General features: G+C 28.7%; 1 protein-coding gene and 1 long non-coding RNA gene across 2 annotated transcripts in view; both read right to left on the bottom strand.

The window, feature by feature from the left end:
• LOC145967395 (uncharacterized) overlaps nucleotides 1–14201 on the bottom strand; it is a 62417-nt gene extending 48216 nt beyond the window's left edge. Inside the window, exon 1 of the long non-coding RNA XR_014437396.1 lies at nucleotides 13987–14201. This is a non-coding gene — a long non-coding RNA (uncharacterized LOC145967395). The remainder of the gene's footprint in view (nucleotides 1–13986) is intronic.
• LOC145967391 (A-type potassium channel modulatory protein KCNIP1) overlaps nucleotides 1–24641 on the bottom strand; it is a 134770-nt gene that overhangs the window by 84526 nt on the left and 25603 nt on the right. The window lies entirely within an intron of this gene.

The following is a 24641-nucleotide window of genomic DNA, read 5'->3' as shown; positions in this document are numbered from 1 at the left end:
GCTGCCAATGGTGTGTTACTGGCGTAATGGTAAAAATACCATCTGGGGCCAATTTTATCGTAAATAACACGAGGTTATATAACAGATAAAGTTTAACACTTTAATTAAATCCAAGATTGAAAAAGTGCTACGGCGCTTTTGGAATATAAAGAATTAAACTGAAATTCTCTTTTTCCAAGTCAACAAATCGTAACAAATGTTACTATAATAAGATGTGAAATGTAATCCTATGTTGATGCATTTCGATCAATATAGATATATTGTCAGTGAAAATTTTCATATTTTATGTTTTTGTTCAAATTTGCGGACGACATCGAGAAATATTTACGCGTCTATGTGCGGTTATTAAAACAAAATGCTTTTGTGTATTCCTTACTTGTTTATTCAAAGCAACCATCGATCAAAAAAAGTTAAAAAATATTAATCTATCAAAATATCAATCCTAAAATTCAATAATTGTGCATAAACTTTTAGAGAAAAATATATTAATTTCCCATGTTTGTTTTTCACACATAATTCTTTATATTATGCTTGACAGAAAGGATTAGAAAAAAAATTTTAATATTACTTAATTTAAAATATTGTAATATAAAATAATTTTCTGCTTAATTAAAATTGCTAGAATGTTATACGAAATTTAATTTAAAACATTGATAAAATAATGGGAAAACAATAAAAATAGTCGCTTTTTAAAATCGCGAGTTTAATTAATAAAATAAAAATATATTGCTTTTCAAAGTTATGTTTTAAGTTAAAAGCAATTATTATACTTTTAAATCTAGTAAATGTTTCTTCTCGTTGGCAAATCTATTTCGGTTTTTTCTTCCTGAAAATTTAGTAAAGTATTTTATTCGGAATTTGAATGTCCTAAAACAAATGGATATAAATTTAAAGTTTGTTTTTTTTTTACGATAATGGTAAACAAGTTTTAACTGTAGTTATTTGGGATTTGGGTCTTTGCATATGCTCCTATATTTTCTTTCTTAAAAACTATATATTCGGCTGAATTTATGATAAAAGATAATTCAAGTGTATAGAAGTCTAAATGTAGGGCAAGATAAGTTTTGGTGAACTTTTGCAATGTACAAACTTGTTGCAACAAAAATAGAATATATGATATTATATTATCATATGATTGCACCAAGGTTTTAAGTTCCACTGGACAAAGAGTCATACATGTAAATGTTAAACAATAATTAAACTACATTTCTTTCATAATTGAAAAAGTGAAATTTAACAAGATATATTATACACACAATTGAAATTATTATAATATTAAATAAAAGTCAAAATGTCAAAATGTTTGCCGCTTAAATTAAATAAAGTTTTAAATAGAAGTTCCTGAGTATTTGTAAAAGTTAGATGAATCAATCTTCACTCAAGCAATGTCGGAATAAGTAAAGAATAGAAAGCCTCAGCTAATAAATTCAATTTATCATGTGCAATTCACGAGAGATTCATAAGGGAAAATTTCAATTACTTTTCATACTTAATTAAACTTTCGATCAATGAAATACTGAAACCAATGGAAAGTTCTGTGCGCAAGCAAAAAAAATGCTCTTACACGCTATTTATCATTCTCTCAACGCGGGCCACTCGAAATTGACAGGACCACCATGTAATATATTGTTCGAAATTTACGCGGCCATTAAAAAAGTTTAAGATTTATAGGCTGTCTTGATAATTAATAGGCGTCACGATTTAATACGTGCAATCTGCTATCTTGAATAACACCTTTCCGATACATGAACGGCAACGTATCAACACGTCAATGTATACACATTTGCATAGTTTGAAATTCTTGCTGATCTTAAATCAAATGATATTTCTCTGGCTTACGAAAACTTGTCTCCCTTTACCTACTTTTGCTCTTTATATTACCCCTTTTTCTTCACTCATCAACGGATAGGGATCCTTATCTTTGTACTAAGTACTCCTGGCAGAATTCATAAAACTTATAACGCCCTTATTTACTGTTCGTAACTTTGTTTTCAAATGAAACTTATGCTTTTCCCGAGAATTCCATGAATAAGTATAATTCCCCTCGGATCGTAAAATTATGTTAACAATGAGACTTATTAACAACCATTATTGTACTTGTTTGCGCGCAGAAATGTGTTGATGTTTGAAATTAAAATTAATGGATTATACAATCTTGTAAAATTAGGATAATTTCTCATTCCATTAATTTAAATTTATACTTATATGTTGTCATTCGAGCGATGCGATTCGAGCAAGAAGATAGTGGTGCGAGATGCTCCATATATTTGAATTTCTTTTCAAAGTACAATCTCGACAGGAAATTATTCGCTATAATTATTATAATTAATGAATAATCAATTTTCGGAAAATATGCGTGATTATATCACGATGATAAGTTCTTATTGAAATGCGTATTTTGTGCGATTGTTTATTATATCAAGCAAAAATCGAATAAGAATAAAAATTATAAATTATAAAATCTTTTTATAAATGAAAGTAATTTAATCGACCACACCGGCAATATTTATTGATGGAAAATTCACAACGTTTCGACCATGGGTTTTGGTCCTTATCAAGTGAACTAAAATTATTACATATAATATAAACAATAAATGAATTACAATAAAATGTGACCAAAAAAATGGAGAAAGAAGAAAAAATCATATACATACATTATCTTAGGTAACTAATACGTGGTGAGAAATAAAGAAATCACTGTGTCAAGTCATGTCGACTTCTCGATCCTTTTTTTAACGTAACTAACCGTTACGTTAAAAAAAGACTAGAATTTTTAAAACACCGCGACAATGTAAATATGAATACGGAATGTGATAATGCGACTACATCATTTTACATTTCGTTGCCGTTTGTAGAGGGCTTGAGTGATGAGATTAGTCGCCTTTTCAAAAATGTTGGTTTGAAGGTTGTCTATAATGTACCTAATAAACTGAATTCATTAATTAAACGTGGAAAAGATAGATTGCCTATTAATAACAGGACTGAGGTTGTTTACAAGTTAAACTGTAAAAATTGTAATATGTCATATATTGGCCAAACAAAAAGACATTTAGGCACTCGTATCAAAGAACATTGCAACAACATTAAATTGCACGAAAGCAATCTTTCTGTGGTTAGCAAACATAAATTGGAACTTAATCACTTCGATTGGTCAACACCGGTTATTCTGCATAATGAGAGACATGTGAGAAAGAGAGAAATTGCTGAAATGTTTTTCATCAAAAAGTCTGACAACACTGTTAACTTACAAAAGGACACTGAAAGTTTAAAAGATATTTATGATAGACTAATAAAGGTGGTTTAGTCTTTCTCTTTGTGTTGGATCGAGAAGTCAACATGACTTCACACAGTGATTTCTTTATTTCTCACCACGTATTAGTTACCTAAGATAATGTATATATATGATTTTTTCTTCTTTCTCCATTTTTTTGGTCACATTTTATTGTAATTCATTTATTGTTTATATTATATGTAATAATTTTAGTTCACTTGATAAGGACCAAAACCCATGGTCGAAACGTTGTGAATTTTCCATCAATAAATATTGCCGGTGTGGTCGATTAAATTACTTTCATTTATTTTATCTACTGGCGACGTTCAAGAATTTATCATTCTTTTTATAAAGTTATTTTATGAAATTATAAACAATTATAAAATTTATTTGTCACACAATCTTTATAATTCTTGAAAAATAATTATTTCTCTATCAATGCTTAGAGTCATCTAGATGTAAGTTATCATTTGGATTCAGCTCACCTAATAAAATACACAAATTACAGAGTTGATTAAAATAATTAAATTAAACGCATTAATAATAATGAAGCTAAATATTAAAAAGAGTAGTAATATATTAATCGTTTAATTAATAATTCCGCATAAATTTATTCTGTATTGGGTTATAATATTTCGTCCATGAATTAATTTATTTTCATTTAAGTGTTCATTTTCTGATGATGTATATTCTGATGATGTATGATAATATACTATTGTATATCGCTAGATTCATTCGAAATCTGTTGCGTAAATAAACAAATTCGGAAAATTTAATTATATTTTCAAATATTCTAATCCGTGAATATTTATTTTTAATTTTAGTTTATATATTTATTCATTTATATTAAAATGTGATGTAGATATAATCTCTCAATTATAAACTAAATTACAAATTATATATCATATTATATACACACATATAAAATAATATATTGTAGTACAAAACATATAATACATATAATAATAACGGGTATACCTTGCCTTAATGAGAGAGCTCAATATCTGGAAGGTATCCTAGGGGTATCTAAATATTCCAAATCACAGTATTGTGATAAGTCACAAATAAATCATATGCGAGCACACATTAATGCGTCAAGTTTCAATGTGCCGTGAATAATTCGTTACATCTTCGCATAATATCCCGATTTCTTGTTATTATCGAAAGTCATATTTTCGATAACATCATGGAGAAAATAATATTATGTTAGTTACTATTAATTATTGTTACATACTTTTAAAGCTTAAAAATAATTTTTTATGTTTAATAGATTTAATATTAATTTTAAAGAATTATTATTTAAGAAAAAATTACAAATTACCGCTGTGTTTATAAGAAACGTTATTATCTTGTACACCGATATGACATTTAAGCGGAGGAAATTCCCGCTTTCACCTGTCATTCATAATGCGTATATAATGCTACCTCTATGAATTCTGCGCGTCCGTATATACATTTACGCATGCTTGTTTAGGCAATCCACGTACATGCAATCAATCATACTTTTGTATGTCTCTGATAAAATTACCTAACAAAATCTTCTGTACAAATAACTTTTGAAGAAAATAAAATTACTTTTATATATACATATTTACATATGCTTGTCACTGATAAGTTCCGTAATATGCATTCTTGTTAATCATCGCATATATATATATATATATATATATATATATATATATATATATATCATTTTATTTTCTTACTATGAAATTATTATATTCTTTCAAAATATAAATGATATAAAATATTAATATCTTGTAAAAAAAGTTTTTTACTTATTGACAATCCATGACAAATGACTAAATTTAAAAAATCTTAAAATAAGCAAAAAAATTTATTTTTTATATATGTTAATAAAAAGTGTTTGTACAAATTGTTTTGCAATTAATAATTAGAGATATATAGGCATATTAACAGAAAAAAATATAATATGATAATTTTATGTCAATTTACTGAATTTATTTGCTGATTTTACGAACAGATGCCTTTGAATGTGTGTAGGAAAATATGTGAATGCAAGTTTAGCCAAGTTAGAGTGAGCCACCTGTTACATTATTTCCTCATACATTTCGTAATATGTTGCACAAATTTTTTTCCGGCCTATTCCGACCCATTAACCGGAATTCGCCGTCATTTGTCATCTTTTTTGACATTTTATATTAAATTTAAAAGCATCAATTCGTTTTATATATCTTTTCAGTTATTTTGTATTGTTCATGCTTGCTCATATTAAGATAAATAATGCCCTGTGTATATACTTTTCATCTGCATGAAAAGTGAATATATCATCGCTTACATCTCCGTTCTGTATTTCAATTGTAATATAGAAGTTATTTAAAATATAACCATACGAAATCTATGTACATATGCTATAAAACGAGTTAATTGTGATGCTTTTATAGAATATATTACCGGTGATTTTATAAAATAGATAAAATTTCAGATTTTTGATAATTTTATAGAATTATTAATTTTTATGAAATCAATACATAATAATAAATGAATATATTGAATATAAAATTGTCGAATATAGAAATTAATATAATTCTATAAAATTGTCAAAAATTTAAATTCGTTGTTATTTTCATTGCATCATAAATCATTTTATAATACGTATATATATATATATATGGGGACTCTTTATATACTTTCGAAATGAGCAAATTACAAATTAAATTTTCTTAAACAAAAACGTCAGAATTTACATTCATAGGGGAAATTATAGCTTGTGTTCTCTCAAATGAAAAAGTAGGGAACAGCCATTTTCTGCAGCATGCAAAAAAATTACGTACCAATTTGCAAAGTATAAATGTCACTGGCAGATATAAATGACTGAGCGTCTGGGAGCAAGCAAAACGTGCGACGGAAATATCCTATAAAATCTTGAAGATTTTCAGTTTCAAAGAGAGGCTCTCATAACAAACGGCATTCATAAAGACTTGAGATATTGCCCTTTTCTTTTCTCACAGCTGCTTGCGAGATCTGCCAGCGGAAACAGAATAGCTGGAGGGAAAACTCTAAATCGGCTCATTCTGGATAGATCTAATCAGAAATGCAACGATCGACCTCGCGAGACGAGACGCGTTCGCGTGTGCTGTCAGATGTGTTATTAATTACATAAAATCATCGAAGTACCTCGTTACTGAGTTTAATTACACGACGCGAACGCAGTGTATCTGACAGCTCGCCAAAACGACGTTTAATGGCAAATATTAATGATGTATACCAATATCAGACGAAACAATGAATATGCATATACATTCAAATAATTGTAATGTTGTAACGTTTCGATAATTTCGATAAATTTGTTGATAATCGGGACGATCTATCGGGAATGATGCACATCAATGAAACGGAAAACAATAAAAAAACATTCGTTGACGCGCGTATGTACACATTTTTTTTCTTAATTTGAAGAATTAATGTCGCGTAATGGCACGTATAAATAATTGTGACAATTTCCGAGTGTATAATATGCATAGATAATTAAAACCATTGATATCTGGTCAACGATGCAACAAATTACAAATGAAACATATATTGACAAGAAGAAAAAAGGAAAATGCAAGAAAATAAACGCGAGAACATCGTCTGAGATACAGATAAAATCTCTGGACCACATTTCTGTCATGCTTGCTCTATTTTCTCATCTTACTTTCGATTCGTCCATTTCTTGTTTTATTCTCTTCCCTCCATTTGCTCTCCGTTTTGCTTTACTTCCTTCCGCTTCTGCACGTTGTTTCTATTTCTTATCGAAGTGGTATTGTACAGAATGGTCTAGGATCCCTCTAAATCCTTAAGATCCTTCGAGAACTTTGACGTTTTAATGTCGGTGCTGCGCCGATGATTGGACCAAACAAAGACCATAAGATCAATAGATCTGCTCTGTGTTTTTATCAAGGCTTACTAATTTCTAGAGAGAATCATAACTGACCTTAGATTAATTTCAATCAGTTTTAACCGAGCTTCTTACGAGCGACGAACGAATAACGCGTTTCACATGGAACTTTATCAGAAATATATAACTTTTATGGATCATTTACTCTACTATGGATCATTTTTGCTTTACGGTATAAATGTCCGACGTAGACTTCTTCTCTATTGTCTTGTTGAGTTTATGTCATAGCCTATAAAATACTTTAATTGGTAATTCACTGTTCAGAACGGCAAACGTAATCGGGTTGTTTCATGTTATAACATATTGCAAAATTTAAATATTTCAAAAATTGTTTTGCATATATTGTATATATATTTTTTTTGCATATATATATATATATATATATATATATATATATATATATATATATGCATATATATATATATATATATATATATATATGTTTTACAGTCTTTTTACTTAAATATATCATCTCTTTTTTATATATATTATTTTATGATAAAAATATTATTTTAATATTATTTTATGTTATTTGTGTGTAAATTAAAATGTAAGAGTCCTTCAAGATATTTACCTAGGCTCTTCTATGATCAGGTTTCTATAATTTTTGCACATAACCCTGTGCAGGTTTGCTACATTTTAAATGCAGATGATATTAAAATTAATTTTAAAACTTGTTATATATTTTATAAATGATTATACTTGTAATCTTCCCAAGTAAAAATCATTATATCACAATGATAATAAAAAGGCATTGATTGCGTACAAAACTATGATATTCTGACCTTAGAACACGGGTATTCGTATTAATATATTTAACATTCAGGAAATATATATCACAGTCTATTGTGTGTGTCATTTCATTGATCAATGACATTTCGTGACAAGCTAGGCTGACGAATTTTCATGCAAATTACGATACGACGTAATAACACGATTCGCGATCGAATCAATAAGCATTAATTGAAATAGAAGCAAAGCAAACCGATCAAGAAGCGTGACAGCTATTACATTATGCAACGGTGAAGATCGGAAAATTTAATCGTTGGAATATATGCAAAGGATATAGTGAAAGGTAACCGTTCAATGACCTGCTAGGAAAAAGGATTCTTCTCACAGAAACTTTCACGTGATTCTCAATTTATCGCGGGTAATCGACAATGAACATTTCCCCGAGATATAAGTTTTCTTGTTTTTCAGGAAAACAAGATCATAAATATATCTCGGCAAAATGCCTTCATCAACGAAACCACGCTCAATCTCGACAGGATATTGGAAGTAACAATCGCAGTAATAGTGTCCTTATTTCTCTCTAGAAATAGGCGGTGGTTTATATCTATATCATTCTGTCGAAATTAAAAATATTGTAATATTAAAATAAAAGATATTGTATCATTTACAATTATTCAATCTCATTATAAAAGATGCATTAGAAAATTAATGTTATTCATAGAATACATTGTTACTTTGTTTGTAATTATAATCGCGAAACAAATATTTATTAATTTGGAAATATAATATTTGAAAATAAACATATTCATTTTTGTTAAATAATAAAATTGTATATTGTATCTGCGTGTGTTATACGTGTAATATAACTTTTTAAAATAATTTTTTTCATGTATAATATACAGTAAAATTAAATAAAAATTGATTCGGTGCATTAAAATAAAATAAAAGTTATAGAAGTCAAATGTTATTTTTAAATGCACTTAATATAATTTTATTTAATACTAAATATATACATTTACAAATAAAATACATAATATAATTCGCATGTAATATTTAAAGTCGCCGGCTTTCCAAATATAAAGCAAAATTTAATCAACGTTATACATATATTTACAAGGATAACTAAAATGGAAAATTTTAATAATACGTTCAAAATCGATTCGATCTACAAGTAAGACAAATAAAATGCTACCTATTTTAAAATAGAATTAATAAATTCATTTTAATGTGCACACAATTCTAAGATGGAAATATTCATATCGTTAAAAATAAAAGTTCGGCAAGTAATTATATTAAACAAGTGACAGAATGAATTAAATAGTTTCTTTTTATTTTAATCACAATAAGTTATATAAGTTATATAAGTACATAAAATTTTTAGTTAAGTAATCACAAATTCTTTTGCATCTCTGATTAATCCTAAATCTCCCATTTATTAGCTCTGCAAGTCTTACATAAAGTAAATTAGCTCATTTTTTTCAAGCACTTCATTTCTTCAATCTTTCGATAATATTAAATTATTATTCTAGATTATGTAATTTAAATTGATAATCTAAAGAAAAATTTGAAAAGCGGATTAACTATTATCAATAATTTCGACTAAATATATTCTAAATACTTTATAAGATAATAAATTTTAAAAAAGCTTATTATTTAACAAAAATTATTTTTTCAACAAATGTATTTGCGTTACTCTGTTATAAAAATTTTTAATAATTTCTCTTCTAGTTTAAGTATACATTTCATTGTTTGAATATTTTATGGTGTTAATCAAAGTATGCATGGAATCGCAGATGGTCTTATTTATTCGGAAAATGGCTTGCAGATTAACATCATACTCGAGCGTATTCTTCAGAAATTGAATTTCTCTTTACCCAAGTAATGTCACCTGCATACTAAAGCGATCTGGGTCATACGATAATAATCTTTTTTTGTAGGAAATCGGTCTACGTCCACAAGTATATAAGACAGAAGACGAACGCAGAGAGGATATAGAAGAGATTGAACAAATCCAGACTCCCTATTAAAAATTAAATTTGCGGTACCGTTTTCAGAACCTGCCCCGATCTGATTCGTCTCTTTTATCGATTCATATTATAGCTATAGATTAAGTATGCCAATCTCTTTAAATGTGTCGATTTTGACTCTCTTTTCCTTCTCATCATTTTCAGTTCGCAGAACTTCAAACTTCAAACTGATTAATGTAAAACAACTTGTATCCTAAGAATATCAGCTAAATATAAAATAATATTATATATATATATATATATATATATATATATATATATATATATCTATAAGAATTGTTTCAGTAATTAAATCTTGATACAAACAACAAAATCTCCAAAGTCATCGAACTTGTAACGCGGACTATTCTCTTTATGAATCTCTTTGCGCGAACAGAACGAGCGGAGAGACTCAATTAAGCCAGCCCAGTAGCGCAAAAGAAAGCACAATGAGGTGGAGAACAAGAGGGGCTGCCAACAATTAAAATACTCGATCAGACGAGAAAGGATGGGAGGTATGAATTAGCTTTGTCAAACGATGCGTGGGTGAATTATAACTTTTTCAATAATAACCCGTCGATTCACTTTTCCCAATCGCTTTGTGATACTCGTGGTCTTTGACTAGAAAATCTCCGTTCTCCTTTTTTTAATCAACGAACTGACGTCATGCATTGGAAACGTCACGTTTACAAAACAGCTGTCACGCCCTATCGCAAAACTTTCGTTTAAAATAATAAACTGCGAACGTACAAAATAGTTCTTTCAAATTTTAGAGTCGATTCGCAAAATTCATGCTTTTTCGAATGGCAAATCTCATCGAGCAAACTTAAATGAATCAAGTTTGGACAGCAGAGAGATGAGCAGACCCAAGCTGCTTCAAGAAGTTTTCGACTTACTCTTGGGATCGTTACTTGCCAACCGTCCATAAAATTATTGTCAACGTAAAAACAAACCAAGATTGAACGTATATATTTTGAGTATTAAAATAATACTTGCCACTTCATATATGTAAATCAAACTATTGTATACCTTACATATATATATTATATAAACAAAATGTTTTGCTCTCTTTACATATTTTATATTAAATAATGAAAGCACCAACAAAAATCATCAAAGATAAAATGACGTTGTTGCATTCATTAATTTTTGTAAATAGTTGTGCATAAAATTAAAATTAAAATAATTTAGTATTTACTTTTACTAATATCGTAAAAGTTGTTTGAACATTTTTGTTTATCATGACATAAAATAGACATTTGTCTCAGTTTCGATATGTTAATTTTCTTTTAAAAAGTAAAAATTCTGTATGATATGAACAGAAAGTAGATTGATAGGTTTAAAGGCATTCTGCATATAAATCGAAACTGTGCTACAGTATATATATCTGATATAGTATATAATCATAACTCTAATATGATTATACATATAATGTATATGTCAATAAAATTGATCGATACGTAATAGTAATTTATTATGTTAAGCTTTAGCGGAGAAATGCTAATTTGTAAACGAATCTTACCCACCATTCATATCTGATTTCGTAAATGGCAGAACTCTCCAATTAGCAAATGGATTTTCTGCAGCAAATACAATCGTGTGAAACTATAAAATGACAGACGCTCCGTACTAATGGGCGAACTAACACGTTAATAATTTTCTCATACTTCGAGTAATCATAAATATACCGAAATAAACCTAAATATATTTTATTATTATTATTACAAAATCTTATATAAATACAAGAAATAATATGTCAAATTTTAAAAATCAGTTTTTCTTTTTTCTTTTTTTTTAAAGTATTAGCAATGAAAAAATTACAAAAAAATTAGTATTGTATTTAAATCTGCGATTGATCAATCGTGATTAGTAATTTCTGTCAATATTAGTTCTTCGTTTATTCTGCATTCTGCTTTCTTAGTCTGCGTATTTGCACACATTTGTAAATATAATATATTTTTCAGAATTTGAAATGACAGAAATGCATGTTTATTACAAAATAGTGACCAGATGCACCAATGAAAGCATTGGTAAATATATTGAAGGTATATTTTTAATATTTTCATTTACGAGAAAGTTTATATATATGTATAACATACATATAGTTGCTATGAAAAATAATTTTAGTACAAGTTTCCAACATGTTAATAGTACGAGAATTACATATATTCCAATTACATGTAATTCTCGTACTATTAACATGTTGGAAATTTGTTCTAAAATTTTTCATAACAACTGTACCTATAAAAAAATCAATAAGAAAGACATATATCAAGTGGCTTAATAATTTTGATAATTTAATAATTATTTTTGTTATTCTAATTAAAATTAAAATAAGAGTTAAATATATCTTTTTTCCTGTAAATGCACTTCAACACATATATACTATCATAATGCAATTGAAATGTCATATGTTTCATATAAATTTTTCTTTCTTTTACAATTCTTAAAGTATAGATAATGTATATAACTATATCTATTTAGATATGCCAACAACAGCTAGGTTATTTTTGCTCTAAGATTTAATGAGAAATTAAATTTTGCATTTCTAATAAAACGAGGGGTAAACCGCTAAGGGCATTGCAGTGTACAGATTTGAGGCATTACTGGACATTGCTTGGGCATTACTTGGGCATTATTAGGTTTTATTGAAGTATTAATGCGTATTATGGACGTTATTAAAGTATTATTAAGTTTTTTCTTCCAAATAATAATTTTAAATTTATTAAAATTTAAATTATTAAATTTTAAAAATTTAGCAGTAATGCCCAGGAATTGGGCATTAGTAGGCATTAGTGTACATAATTTTGATCAGCGGTTTACCCCTCGTAATAAAATTAAAAAGATTGTAAAACTTAGTTTATATGTAGAAATTTTAAATATTTATAGATAAAGCGCAACATAATAAAATATTCTACATATTCTGTAATATTATTTTCTAGTTCTCATTTTCAACTTAATATAAATACTTAACGAGAAAAGCGTAATTACTGTGAGATTTAACTTCATTTTTAATAAAAAATTTACTAAATTATTAAGTTTCCTGAAATTAAGATTTTTCTCGTAACATTTCAGTAAATATACCGAAGAGATAGGATGTGTGCTCGTAAGAATAAAAAAATTTGAAGAATGACAGAAATGCGTTTGCATAATAAGTATAATATATTTTTATATATTTTGTAAGAGGAAAGAGATTTTAGATAAGATCACATGCTCAGAGATATCAATATTTATTACGGCAAGAAAATATTGATAACATGCAAACAATTTATAAATAATAAAAAATATATATATTTCTTATAATGTAATTTCTATTTAGAAAAAAATTATTATTTCAAATTCTTAAAAAAGCATTTAACATACACATATACACATATACACAAAATTTTTCTATTCTTAAAAACAATTATTACAAAAATGTTATAATTAAGCTGCAGTGTGAAAAAAAGTTTAATTTAATTTAATTTTTTACAAAATAAAATATTATATATTTACCTATTTTTGCTATCTATGTCTTTATTATATATTGTTCTAATGTTTGTATTAATGTAGTAATACTTAAAAAGAGAGAGAGAAAAAGATGTGGAAAAAGCATCGTTAAACTACGACATATTATTTTGCTTATTTTTCACTGAAATTTTGTTGCGCATGAAATTGTAAGAGTTTCATTAACGCGGACAGCAGCGTGAGATCTTTTTTTCTTTCTCTTGAGAATAAAGCAAACCCGCCGGTTCTTCCATTAGTAGGATGAAACCTGGAGACGACGTGTGGCAATTGTAATTACGAAGATAATTGTAGGGGAACATGAGAATCTGACGAAGGTGAAAGAGAAGTGGATTATCATGCTTTATCGCGTCTTATATGATAAATTTTCCACTAATGCGACATAACATTTCTAGACTGTCACATCGAAGATAAACGTGGCCACCTGAGCGGCATAATAAGAAAATACTAAAAAAGTTGGAAAGTTCCTATTGAACTTTTATACAGCAACTATCACGTAGAACGCATCGCAAAAGTCTCACTTTTCGTACGACCGGATCCAATACGACGCTATCGACTATCATCTTACTCACCAGTGAAATTAAAACGTCAGATATCGTCGAAGATCGACGAAAAAATTGGTAGTAGCGAAAAATTCCCGAACTGATCTTAGACGCGACGGCGGGAATTGAGCCGATTTAAAAAATCCGAAGCAAAGGACGACGATAACTCCGTCGTCCTTAAACAAGAAGTGCGCGTGTGATTGCGTGTCGGGGCGCGGACTGAGCGACTGGGAGCACAGTCGTCTCCGGTTGTCCCACCCCCCGGTTTCCTCAAACCATCCCCTACTCTACTAGTTTCCCTTGCGCCCCCGATCCCGTCATGAAGCTCCAAAGCTCCCAGAACCCACACCCCCGACACTTCCAGTACCGTCCGTCGTCAGCGCCAACGCCCTTGCGCACTAGGGACGTCTGCGAAGCGTGGCACCGCCAGTCGGTCCTTTGGCATTCGACACCTCAAATTGTGTTCTCCCTCTTGGCGTTCACGATTCTGTCCCGCATTTTCATTTATCTGCGTTGATCTTCATCGATATCTTTGCTTCTTTTTTCTCGAATTTAATCCCATCGCCACTTGCCACGAAGTGCTTGTTGAGAGCGGAATCTCGTAACACTGTATAATAGGTCGTATCTATACACTACTACTACTACTTATCGCGAAACAGTCACAGCATTGATTTACAATTTGAATCACGTTGCAAAAATTTTCCGGTTCAAAGCGTTTGAAATATCGAACTGCGCGGTTTTGATTCAAAATGTAAGGGCAATTCAAACAGTAGTTATATACTGGGACGCGCGATAGTTACATATATACTTAGACGTGCAAATTTTTGGCAAAGATGGCATTTAGCAGGGACACAACGTTGTTTTAAAAATCGTACATTTAATTAAATCTGTGACTAATAAATATAAATAAACCGCGGATATAAAATAATTTTTTAAATAATTAAATTAATTAAATAATTTCAAAAATAATTAGAATTAGTCATTAACAAAATTTTATCTCTTACATGTACATTTGACATATTTACAAAATATATTTTATATTATTAAGTCATGTGTGAAATAATATTCTCTGTAGTATATTTATAATTAATTTTATTTTATCTATTTGCTTTTTTTATATATACATACTGTTGTTTTCTCATTATTTTTTGCGTTTTCGCTGGAATTGATTTATATAAAAAAGGTATACTTTTTAATTTAGCTACTACCAATGTAACGTTTAATTGCTGTTCTTATTCTTAATTTTTAAGTTAATTTATTTAATATTAAATAATAGATAATAAAAAGATAAAATTATAAAAAACAAATCTGATCGTTTATGAGTTTAAATACAAATCTTTGCTTTTAATCAAATGCCATTATCTCAATATGATCTCAGTTTTGATCAAACTTATCTCAGTCAGCTCGATTCACAATTCTTACTTCTGTTGTTGATCTATTTTTTAAATCAACCACATTTTAATTCAGTTCCATTTACTTTGAGTATTTTTTCAATAAAGATTTGTGTATGCACACTTATATAAATATTATGCTGGATAAAGATGAATTTAGTGAAATAATAGTGTATAATGGTTATTTGAACAAAATAACTATACATCCATTTATATGCATATATATATATATATATGTGTGTGTGTGTGTGTGTGTGTGTGTGTGTGTTATTTTATTAGATGTTGAATTTTTTGATAATTATATCTGCAAATTAAAATAAATATTCATAATAAATTTTTTATGAAGAAATAAAGAAAATCAACACGATTTTATATAAAAAAATTCTGAAAAATGTATCGGCATCCTTTCTCCAAAATTACCGATGGTTAAGGTGCTATCTGTGATTCAGGGTTAGTAGGGTGTCGAAGATGGGCGAAAAGAATAAAATGCTCCATTGGGACTAAAGTAGAGTGGATTTTTCGAAGGTTTGAAAGAGATAACGAAAAGGATCGCTATAACTTTGCAGATGTTAAGGTATTCTCTTTCTCTCTTTCTCTCTCTCTTTCTCTCTCTCCCTCTCTCTCTCTCTCTCTCTCTCTCTCTTATGATATATACATATTAAAGATATATATGCATGTATTAAATATATAAAGATTTCTTTTTTCTTTTTTATATAAAATTTTAAGTCAGATATTAACCAAACATTAATAGAATTAACCAAACAATATTATATTTTTCTCGCGAATATTTAATTCATTTTATATTATTATATAAAAAGCTGACATCTTGATTTTCCGAGACGACAGATCTCTGAGTTCTTAAGCTGTCAGGAAATTTGGCTGGAAAGATAGTACATTAAAGCGGTTAACGAAGAACGGTTTCCAATAACGATTTCCCTCAGACTTTACTTGAGACCATTTCCACCCCCTAAGCTGGTATAAACTGGGATCAATGATAATCTTCTCGAATCACAGTCAGCCGCAAAATGCATTCCACCATGATCTTTCGATCATAATAATACATAATATTGCGTAACAGAAAACTTAACTGATAAAACCTAAACACAAAAATAAGCGTGTTCTAAATTTTTATTGTTATGTTAATGTAAAAAAATATGGAGCTTATATCTTAACACGTAAAATATACTTATCTTATTCTCTATAATATTCACGCAAAGTGGCAGAGTGCACTTGCTGTCTGGGAGTGGCGTTTTATCATAAGATGCATACGCATATTCCCGAAGCTCCACATCCAGAAGCTGACTGAATTGGGTTTGATATAATACAGCTGAGTACTCTAAACATTTCTTTTTCACGTTTTGCCGAATATTTGAATGCATTGAAAAATAACAATATATAAATTGTGTGCGTATGTTAAACTATATTTTTGCATTTTAATATTTTCAGAATTATATATGAATATGTATCAATTCATAAAATGCTCAACAATCATATTGAAATAATGGTGTAACTTAAGTAGGTGTGACTGAGAGAGCGAATTATAAGCATTTCTTCTCGTTTTTTTAAAAGCCCGTGCATAAAAGCGTCTGCTTGCAATCTTATATTCGATAATTGAATGCTTCACATGCAAATGACCATTCCCTTAATGACCGCATCATGACTATAATGTTGCTCAAAATGTGTAAAATGAAATCCATTCGTAATTCTCATTCCACATCGCCATGTAATTGCATTACGGTATTTACGTCGTCAACGGGGCGCTTCGAAATCACTAAACGTTCGAAGCCATATAATTTCTATGAAATAGGGATGAGAGGAAATTCCATGCGATCAAGCGAAATACTCTAGCCTATAATTCGTCATCTACTACGTATTCTAAGGCATATATAATGATATCTTTTGCGTAGCGCAGTAAACTTAATTAAAACTATTTCTTAATAACCACATTTAAGCTAGTATATGCGTAGATACAGTAATTATTTCGCGAAATTAATGCACTTTAACGGATTAATGAGTGTAAAGAGAGCAACAAAATATAAATTATTATCGTTTCTTGAACATGAACTTCCTTTAAGTACGAAGTTTCTTAAGAATCTTTAACTATACAATAACCTATTTTTTTCTACCAGATTGAATAAAAATTTCTAAATATATTCATAAAAACTTCGACATACCAATCTACCCTTTGTATAAGGCGTACTCTACTTTTTCCATGAATGCGCAATTCTTCTTCACAAAGGACTGGCCCGGCATACTAGGTCATACGAAAGTATTATATCATTTCTATATCGAAGCATACGTTGAGACTTTACATTACGAAACACGGTAGAGAAAGTCACTAGTAGGATACAAAGTTTCGCGAAAAAACATGATAAAATCAAACTCGTATTTTTTGAAGATAAACTAAAGTACCATCTTTTAATGATTATTTTTAGTAAAATAATAATTAATTTATGTAAAATATAAGAAATAATACTATATATTTTTTCTAAAGATTAAATGTAACTTGAATTCTTTAACCGCAAAATTCTTTAAAGAAGATAAAATTGCATCAATATTGCTATATTAGTGTGTCTGATCAATGTATCATATTGACATTGAACAAAAATCTGTTGGTATTCCGGATGTTAGATAAAGAACTACTCTAAAGCAATCGTGCGAAGAATAAAACGTTCGTTATATCGAAAAGGACGATTACAAAAGAATAGAACGTAACGAATCACAGGAAATAGCTGCCAAGAAGACTTGGAATGTTTTTATAGTATTTAGAATAAAAGCGAACTGTTACTCTCGTAGAACTTAAAAAAATATGACTAAACTTTACTGAAAAACACATGAAAATCTAATAAAGCAAATATTAGGGGAGACCGGGGACAAAAGGAACAACGTCATGAAAGTAACAAGCCTCGTAATAAACTACACAATATGTTGAATAATTTGTATTATATAGTCAAACGCGTACGCCCTGATTCTCTTCAGCTAATTGTTGTAGAACGATCGCGCCGGTTGCACATGCAGAAGTGAAATTAGTGTATTTGCATTATTCACCTATTCTATCTATGCCTAATTAAAGTGTATATATTGACGTAATTATTTGCCAGTGTATTCTTCTAAAATGTATTCATAAGTTTTTATAGTTGATTTGGCTAAGTCTTGCATCATATTTAGGTTATAATGTTTTTATTCTAAAAAATGTGTTTGGGGACAAAAGTAACACGACACTCTGTGGACGAAAGTAACATGTTTCAATGCTTAAAGTATAAGGGCTGGTCCCATAATAACTGTACCAAACGCGATTCTTCTCTATTACGTATGCCATAATTGTGATTCGGAATAGATACCAATCTCTTTTGTATAAGTAGTTATCATGCAATTTTTACACTATTATTTAGAATTAAACTATTATTTAGACTTAAAAAAGTACAAGACTAGTGTGATATTAAGTATAATTATTTTATGATATTACTTATAATTATTTTGCTTAACGAAGATTATTTCTTTTAAGTTTTTCAAAGATGATAAAAATAAATATTTATTTTATTTTTTATTTTAATATAATATAATACAAATTTATTAAAAAAGTTATCTTGCTTAATAAAAGATTATAATAAAAGTTGCCTTAAATTGAAAAAAGTATTTGATGAAAAAAGTATTTTTAAGTATATTTATTTTATTTTTCCGAAAATAAGAACTGGTACTTTTATCCCCAGACTATGTTACTTTTGTCTCCGGCCCCCAGGATAAAAGTAACAATCAACGTACTTGCGAAAAATTATAGTAGCTCTTTAAATATCTATCATTTGAGATTGAAACATAGGTATAATAATAGAGCAATAAATGGAGTTTTTTTAACATATAATCTTTTTTTTTATATCTCTAACGATAATTAATTAGTGACCTATAATACAAAAAAATGTTACTTTTGTCCCCGGTCTCCCCTACTAAATCTATTCTAAATTCTAATAAATTTATATAAATATTTAATATAAATAATTATATTTAAATATAGGAGATGTGTATGTGTAAAATGTAAAAACAATAATTAATAATATATCAGTAAAATAAATAAAGGAAAAGATCCTTTTTCTTCCATTTTTGTTAAACTATAAATTCCTGTTTTAAACTGTAAATCCATAAAAAATCATTACTTATAATTATAGACAAAATTATAATCCAGCTCTATAAGCTCAATCCTGAATAGTTAGAGTCAATATTGTCTCATTTTGTTCGAAATGCAGCGGGAAATAAACATACATTAGCGCCAACATCGAACAATTAACAGATACTACAGAAATTTTCGTGAAAGATAATCATTCGATGTATTACGGTCTGTTTTCTTTAACGAAGGAACGTATAACATATATTAACAATACTGATGGCGTGTAATAGATACTAAGAGATGTTAAATTTGAAGTGTTATCCGTTCCAATTATTACGAAACTAATTAGCATGCTGTTTCGGAAAACGCACATGGGCAGGGGCGGCACTACCGCTAGGGATAGTCTGGATAAATCCAGACCTCACTCATGAGTAGGTATGGAAATCCAGACCTGACTCATAAACGGATAATTTTTTTTTAATTCTACTTTACCCATTTTGCTGTGATATAAAAGATAAATTAATATATTGTGTCATTTTCTTTGAACCATGGTTATTTATTTAAACTTTTCTTGCATGAATTAAACCGGTAAAAAAAATTTTTTTCAAAAATCAAATCCTATTCCCCCCTCCCTCCCGATTGATGGTTATCCAGCCCTGGAGCGTAGTGCCGCCCCTGCACATGGGTTCTCGAGAGAGATATGCGGAGAGAATTCACTTAAAAAATGACAAGAACAAGACACAAACTTTGCTGACATTAAAACATATAATTTTTTACGCGATACATTTTACAATTTAATATTATTAATAAAAATAACACTCAACATTCTTTACTTTAAAATCATATAAAATATAAAAAACGAATTCGTTTAATGTGTGTGTAACGCGTCACTATCTGTAATATATATTGTTAACATCGCGCTGAAGAAGGATCAAAAGATGATCCGAAACGTTCGCTTTTTGTTATTATAATATATTTTTTAATAAACTAATATTAAAAAAAGAAAGAAGTGTTATTGCTTCTCTGTGCTCCAACTACCGCGCGTTGGCTCTTATGCCATTTTCTTTTTAATTTTATAAAAAACGAAGAAAATTTCTACTGAGTGGAAAGTGGTTGAGGAATATCGGTAAAATAGGCGAACTGTATTCTTCGTTTTAATGAAATGCAAATATTGCAAATATAGTTTGAGTATCGTATTCAAAAAATAGAAGAATTCTTGAATTTTAACGTGAGATGGGGAAGTGCTCATTTTACGTTAAAGACTATCGATATTTATATCTACCGCATCATATTTCTTTTCGTTTTAAATATTTGCAAGTTATTATGTCTTTATAATACATCGCTACAAAAAAATAAAACGCAACCTTTTAATCACTTTCAATCAGAATTTATATATATTTATCCTATTTATTTTAAAATCTTATACAAGTACATACGTTATTATATATTTCATTCTCATTAATCAGTAATTATAATATTTTCCAAATGAGCAGAAATAATTAATATTGACATTTGTAGGCGACAACTCATTTAATTTGACTGATAATGTCTTATAACGAGAAAATCAATATATATTGTGCGTAGACTAATCTAATTTACTCATGATTATATGTTTATTAAATCAATATTATCCAATCACGTCTCTGTTTTAAACGTTTGCCAATATTTAATTCAATTTAATCTAATTTTAATTTACAATATCTTATACTAACTATTAATTTTTCTTTTAATTGCCCCGCGCGTCTGAACCAGCTGTGCAAATATTATCTTTTTGTTCAAAACTCAGAATTTTTATTCGTCCATTAATTTGCATCCTGAGCCTCCATAATAAACAAGTCTTAAACGCAAAAAAAAATATTTAAAGTTTGCGAAGGTTTTTAGAGCGCTTTCTTCTACCTTCTTTTTACCATATTATTTTCTTAAGCACATAAACTTTTCTGATAGTAGGATTTTTTTCGCAGCTATCCCCTTTACGCGCTGCTAAGCTCATTGGTTTCGTTCGTATCCGATCGGAGTTTCTTTCATTCTTACGATGTTTCATATGCTATAGCGTAAGTTACAATGTGCGCTTATAACAGTGGGGTAGTCATACTGAAGAAAGAGGGTCGAATTTGAAAAGTGCTCCATTATAATTTACCAATTCTAGGATATTTCATCTTAACTTAACGATCAGTGAAGTCTATCGAATGGATCTTAAACTTCCGAGAAAAAACAAAATAAGACTATTTGGTAAAGAAAGTCGAAGAAGTAACTATCATGGTCGGTTAAAAGTTTTAAGTATCTTCTATCTCTCGTCGATCTTTGAATGATCTTCGCGTTCCGAACTTCTCATTTTCTTTCTAAGAAACTTCTTAACTATTTCATACATGTCTGTTAATGAAATCAATGTGTTGAATGTAAAGTTAAATCAGATATTAACTAAAAAATAAAATTTTTCTAAGAGAAAATTAATTTTCGCTAGACTAGAAAAGATTCGAATTAAAATATACAGAAAATCTGATATTACAGAATAAAGTTCAATTCTATAACAAACTCCTATTGACAAATAGATTCATATACATACATATACACATATATATATAATATCGAAATAATATAAAGCATGAACTTAAATCGATGATATGAAATTTACAGGAGATTGAAAAATTTCTATCTTATCTTTTAGAGAGCTCGAGAAAGAGAGAGCTCGAGAAAGAGAGAGAGAGAGAGAGAGAGAGAGAGAGAGAGAGAGAGAGTGTGTGTGTGTGTGTGTGTGTGTGTGTGTGTGTGTGTGTGTGTGTGTACATACTTTTATATTTAAATAGAAATCGTAACAAGAAACTTTTACATTTAAATAAAAGTATCTTGTGTTTTGCTTGTTTAAAATATATAGCATAATTATATAATTAAAGAAAATTACTATTACACCCACAAGCACGATGTAATTTATTCTATCGCTATTACAAACTTCCGAAGATGCTTAAATTGAATCTTTCACGGAACATTTAATTACACAGGCTGATATTTACGAATATCATCATATATATATTAATCGGCGAGTTATTTCTTTCCGATAAAATCTCGAAGTAATTGAAAATTGCAGGAAAGAGTGTTTTAGACTATCTTAATGGTAATCTGAAGTAATGTGTAAAACTTAACTCATTTTTACAAAAAGATGTTACTGCAAAAAAAATAATATTGTACTTTGGCATATCTGTTATCAGAAGCAGTAAATAGCGATCTGTTACTGCTGCAGCAAGCAGGCAGTAGCTTAATAGACCTGTCAATCTATACGGGTAATACCAAATACAACACGATCTATTATATCGCGTTTTATCGATATCGGAAACAATGGCTGCCGTAAAATAAAGAAGTAAAACCGCAGCCGATTGAACAAAGCGATACCTGAAATCGAATGCTTATCGTTTTCCCGAAACAATTCGCGACGCTTTCGTTATCACTTGCTATGGAATTGTTGAACGAGGGAAAATCAGATCTTCATTAAACTTAAATTTCTCCGTGGTTCTCTTATCTCGACATTGAAATCACAATTTAGTGTGAAAAAACCGATTTTTATTCTTACCGCAAATACTCTGATCGGAATATTTAAAAATTAATGAAAAAACCAACGTGTTCACTATATAGTATAGTCAATCAATACAAATCGGATCATGGCCGCTTTTGTCGTGTGTAATTTCATTTTCGAATGAAAATTAAATATTGGTAGATATAGAATTCTAATAGAATAGAAAAGATTCAATCTTATTCACAAATCTTAATATTCACAAGTCTTAATATAAAAATAAATTTAAAATAAAAAGGAATATTTACTTTCATATTAAAAAATTTATTAAATTTTTTCGTACATATATAATAAATAATAATTGTTTATCTTTAACTGTAAATAGTGGCAAACTATTTATCATTAAATAAAGCAATTATTTAAAAAATTTTTCTTTATTATTATAAATAACAATAAAATACACGGAATTATTTTAGAAGTGTATAAATTTGAATCATTTTAATTAATAAGAATATGAAACAATTGTTGAATATAATTGCATTATCTAATATCAATAACATTTGAGATTTTACTAGATTTCTGTTTTAGACATATACAAAGGTATTTCGCTTTCCCGGCTATTATCTAGAATATTCGTCCTTTTTTATTATTCCCATGTCCCACCTTCGAGTGCCGAACAGTCGCACATGTTCCTCGTGACAGCTATTGTTCTAAATCTAACGCCTTGGGGTTTCTCTTAATGTTTGCTTTTATGTGAAATCAATATAAGGCTGAGTCCTGATTTTTAAAATATTTATATCTGATAATGTATGTTGAAGGCACTGATGTGGTCGAACGATCTCATATTTGTTCATGTTACAATCCAAGTATTATTATTGCAAGACGAGAAGCTTTCATCAAGTATGTGGCGAACAGACACAGAAAAAAGTCATAGATGACAACTGCTTTTACTGATATAACCCGAGATGTGTTTTGATCTCGGCAATATCTGGATTTCTGACTGAGTCGTTATATTGCAGATGTTGCGCATGTAGAGATTTAATCCGTTAATTTCGATGCAAATGCTAGAAACAGGAAACAAGGGAAAGCTGTAGCAACTGTATGTTAATAAAACTGCTACTTACAATGCTTATTGATGCAGTTTGTTTAATTCTGAAAGTGAATGCATAAGATTTATGCATAAGAAGATTCGTAAACAATAAAAATCGAAGTTGCTAAAAGTTAATAAATTGAAATTTCCGTGCAAAAAATTTAATAAATTTTAATTATACGTCACAAAATAGACAATACTGATTTCTCTGCAACGCCTTAAAATGAAGGAAAAACAAAAGAGAGTAATTTTATCTTCCAATAAATATCTTATAAATTTATGAAAAATATTAATACTTTGAGCGTTTATTGCGTTTCTTATACTTTGTTAGAGAGATTTAAAAAGAATTGTAATAAAGATTTAAATTTAATATATTAAATAATATTTTTGTGTGTGCGAAAATATGTGTGCAAAAATTAGCGCTCTTTTTATTGATAATAATATTTTTTCATATGTAAATGTATGAGTTTTATTAAGTCATATATACATAATTGCAAAAATTAAATTTAAGTATTATCAAGATATCGCATGTAATAACTGTTTCTTATAGAAAAGATATAAATGTGTGTATCATCATAAAGTGACTTCTTAAACAGAAGTACA

Source organism: Camponotus vicinus, unplaced genomic scaffold (assembly GCF_025532165.1).
Source record: "Camponotus vicinus isolate PSW18456_S1 unplaced genomic scaffold, iyCamVici1.0 SCAF_1, whole genome shotgun sequence".
Lineage (NCBI taxonomy): Eukaryota > Metazoa > Arthropoda > Insecta > Hymenoptera > Formicidae > Camponotus > Camponotus vicinus.
The sequence above is the reverse complement of the archived record's forward strand: the minus strand, read 5'-3'. Positions and strand labels throughout refer to the sequence as shown.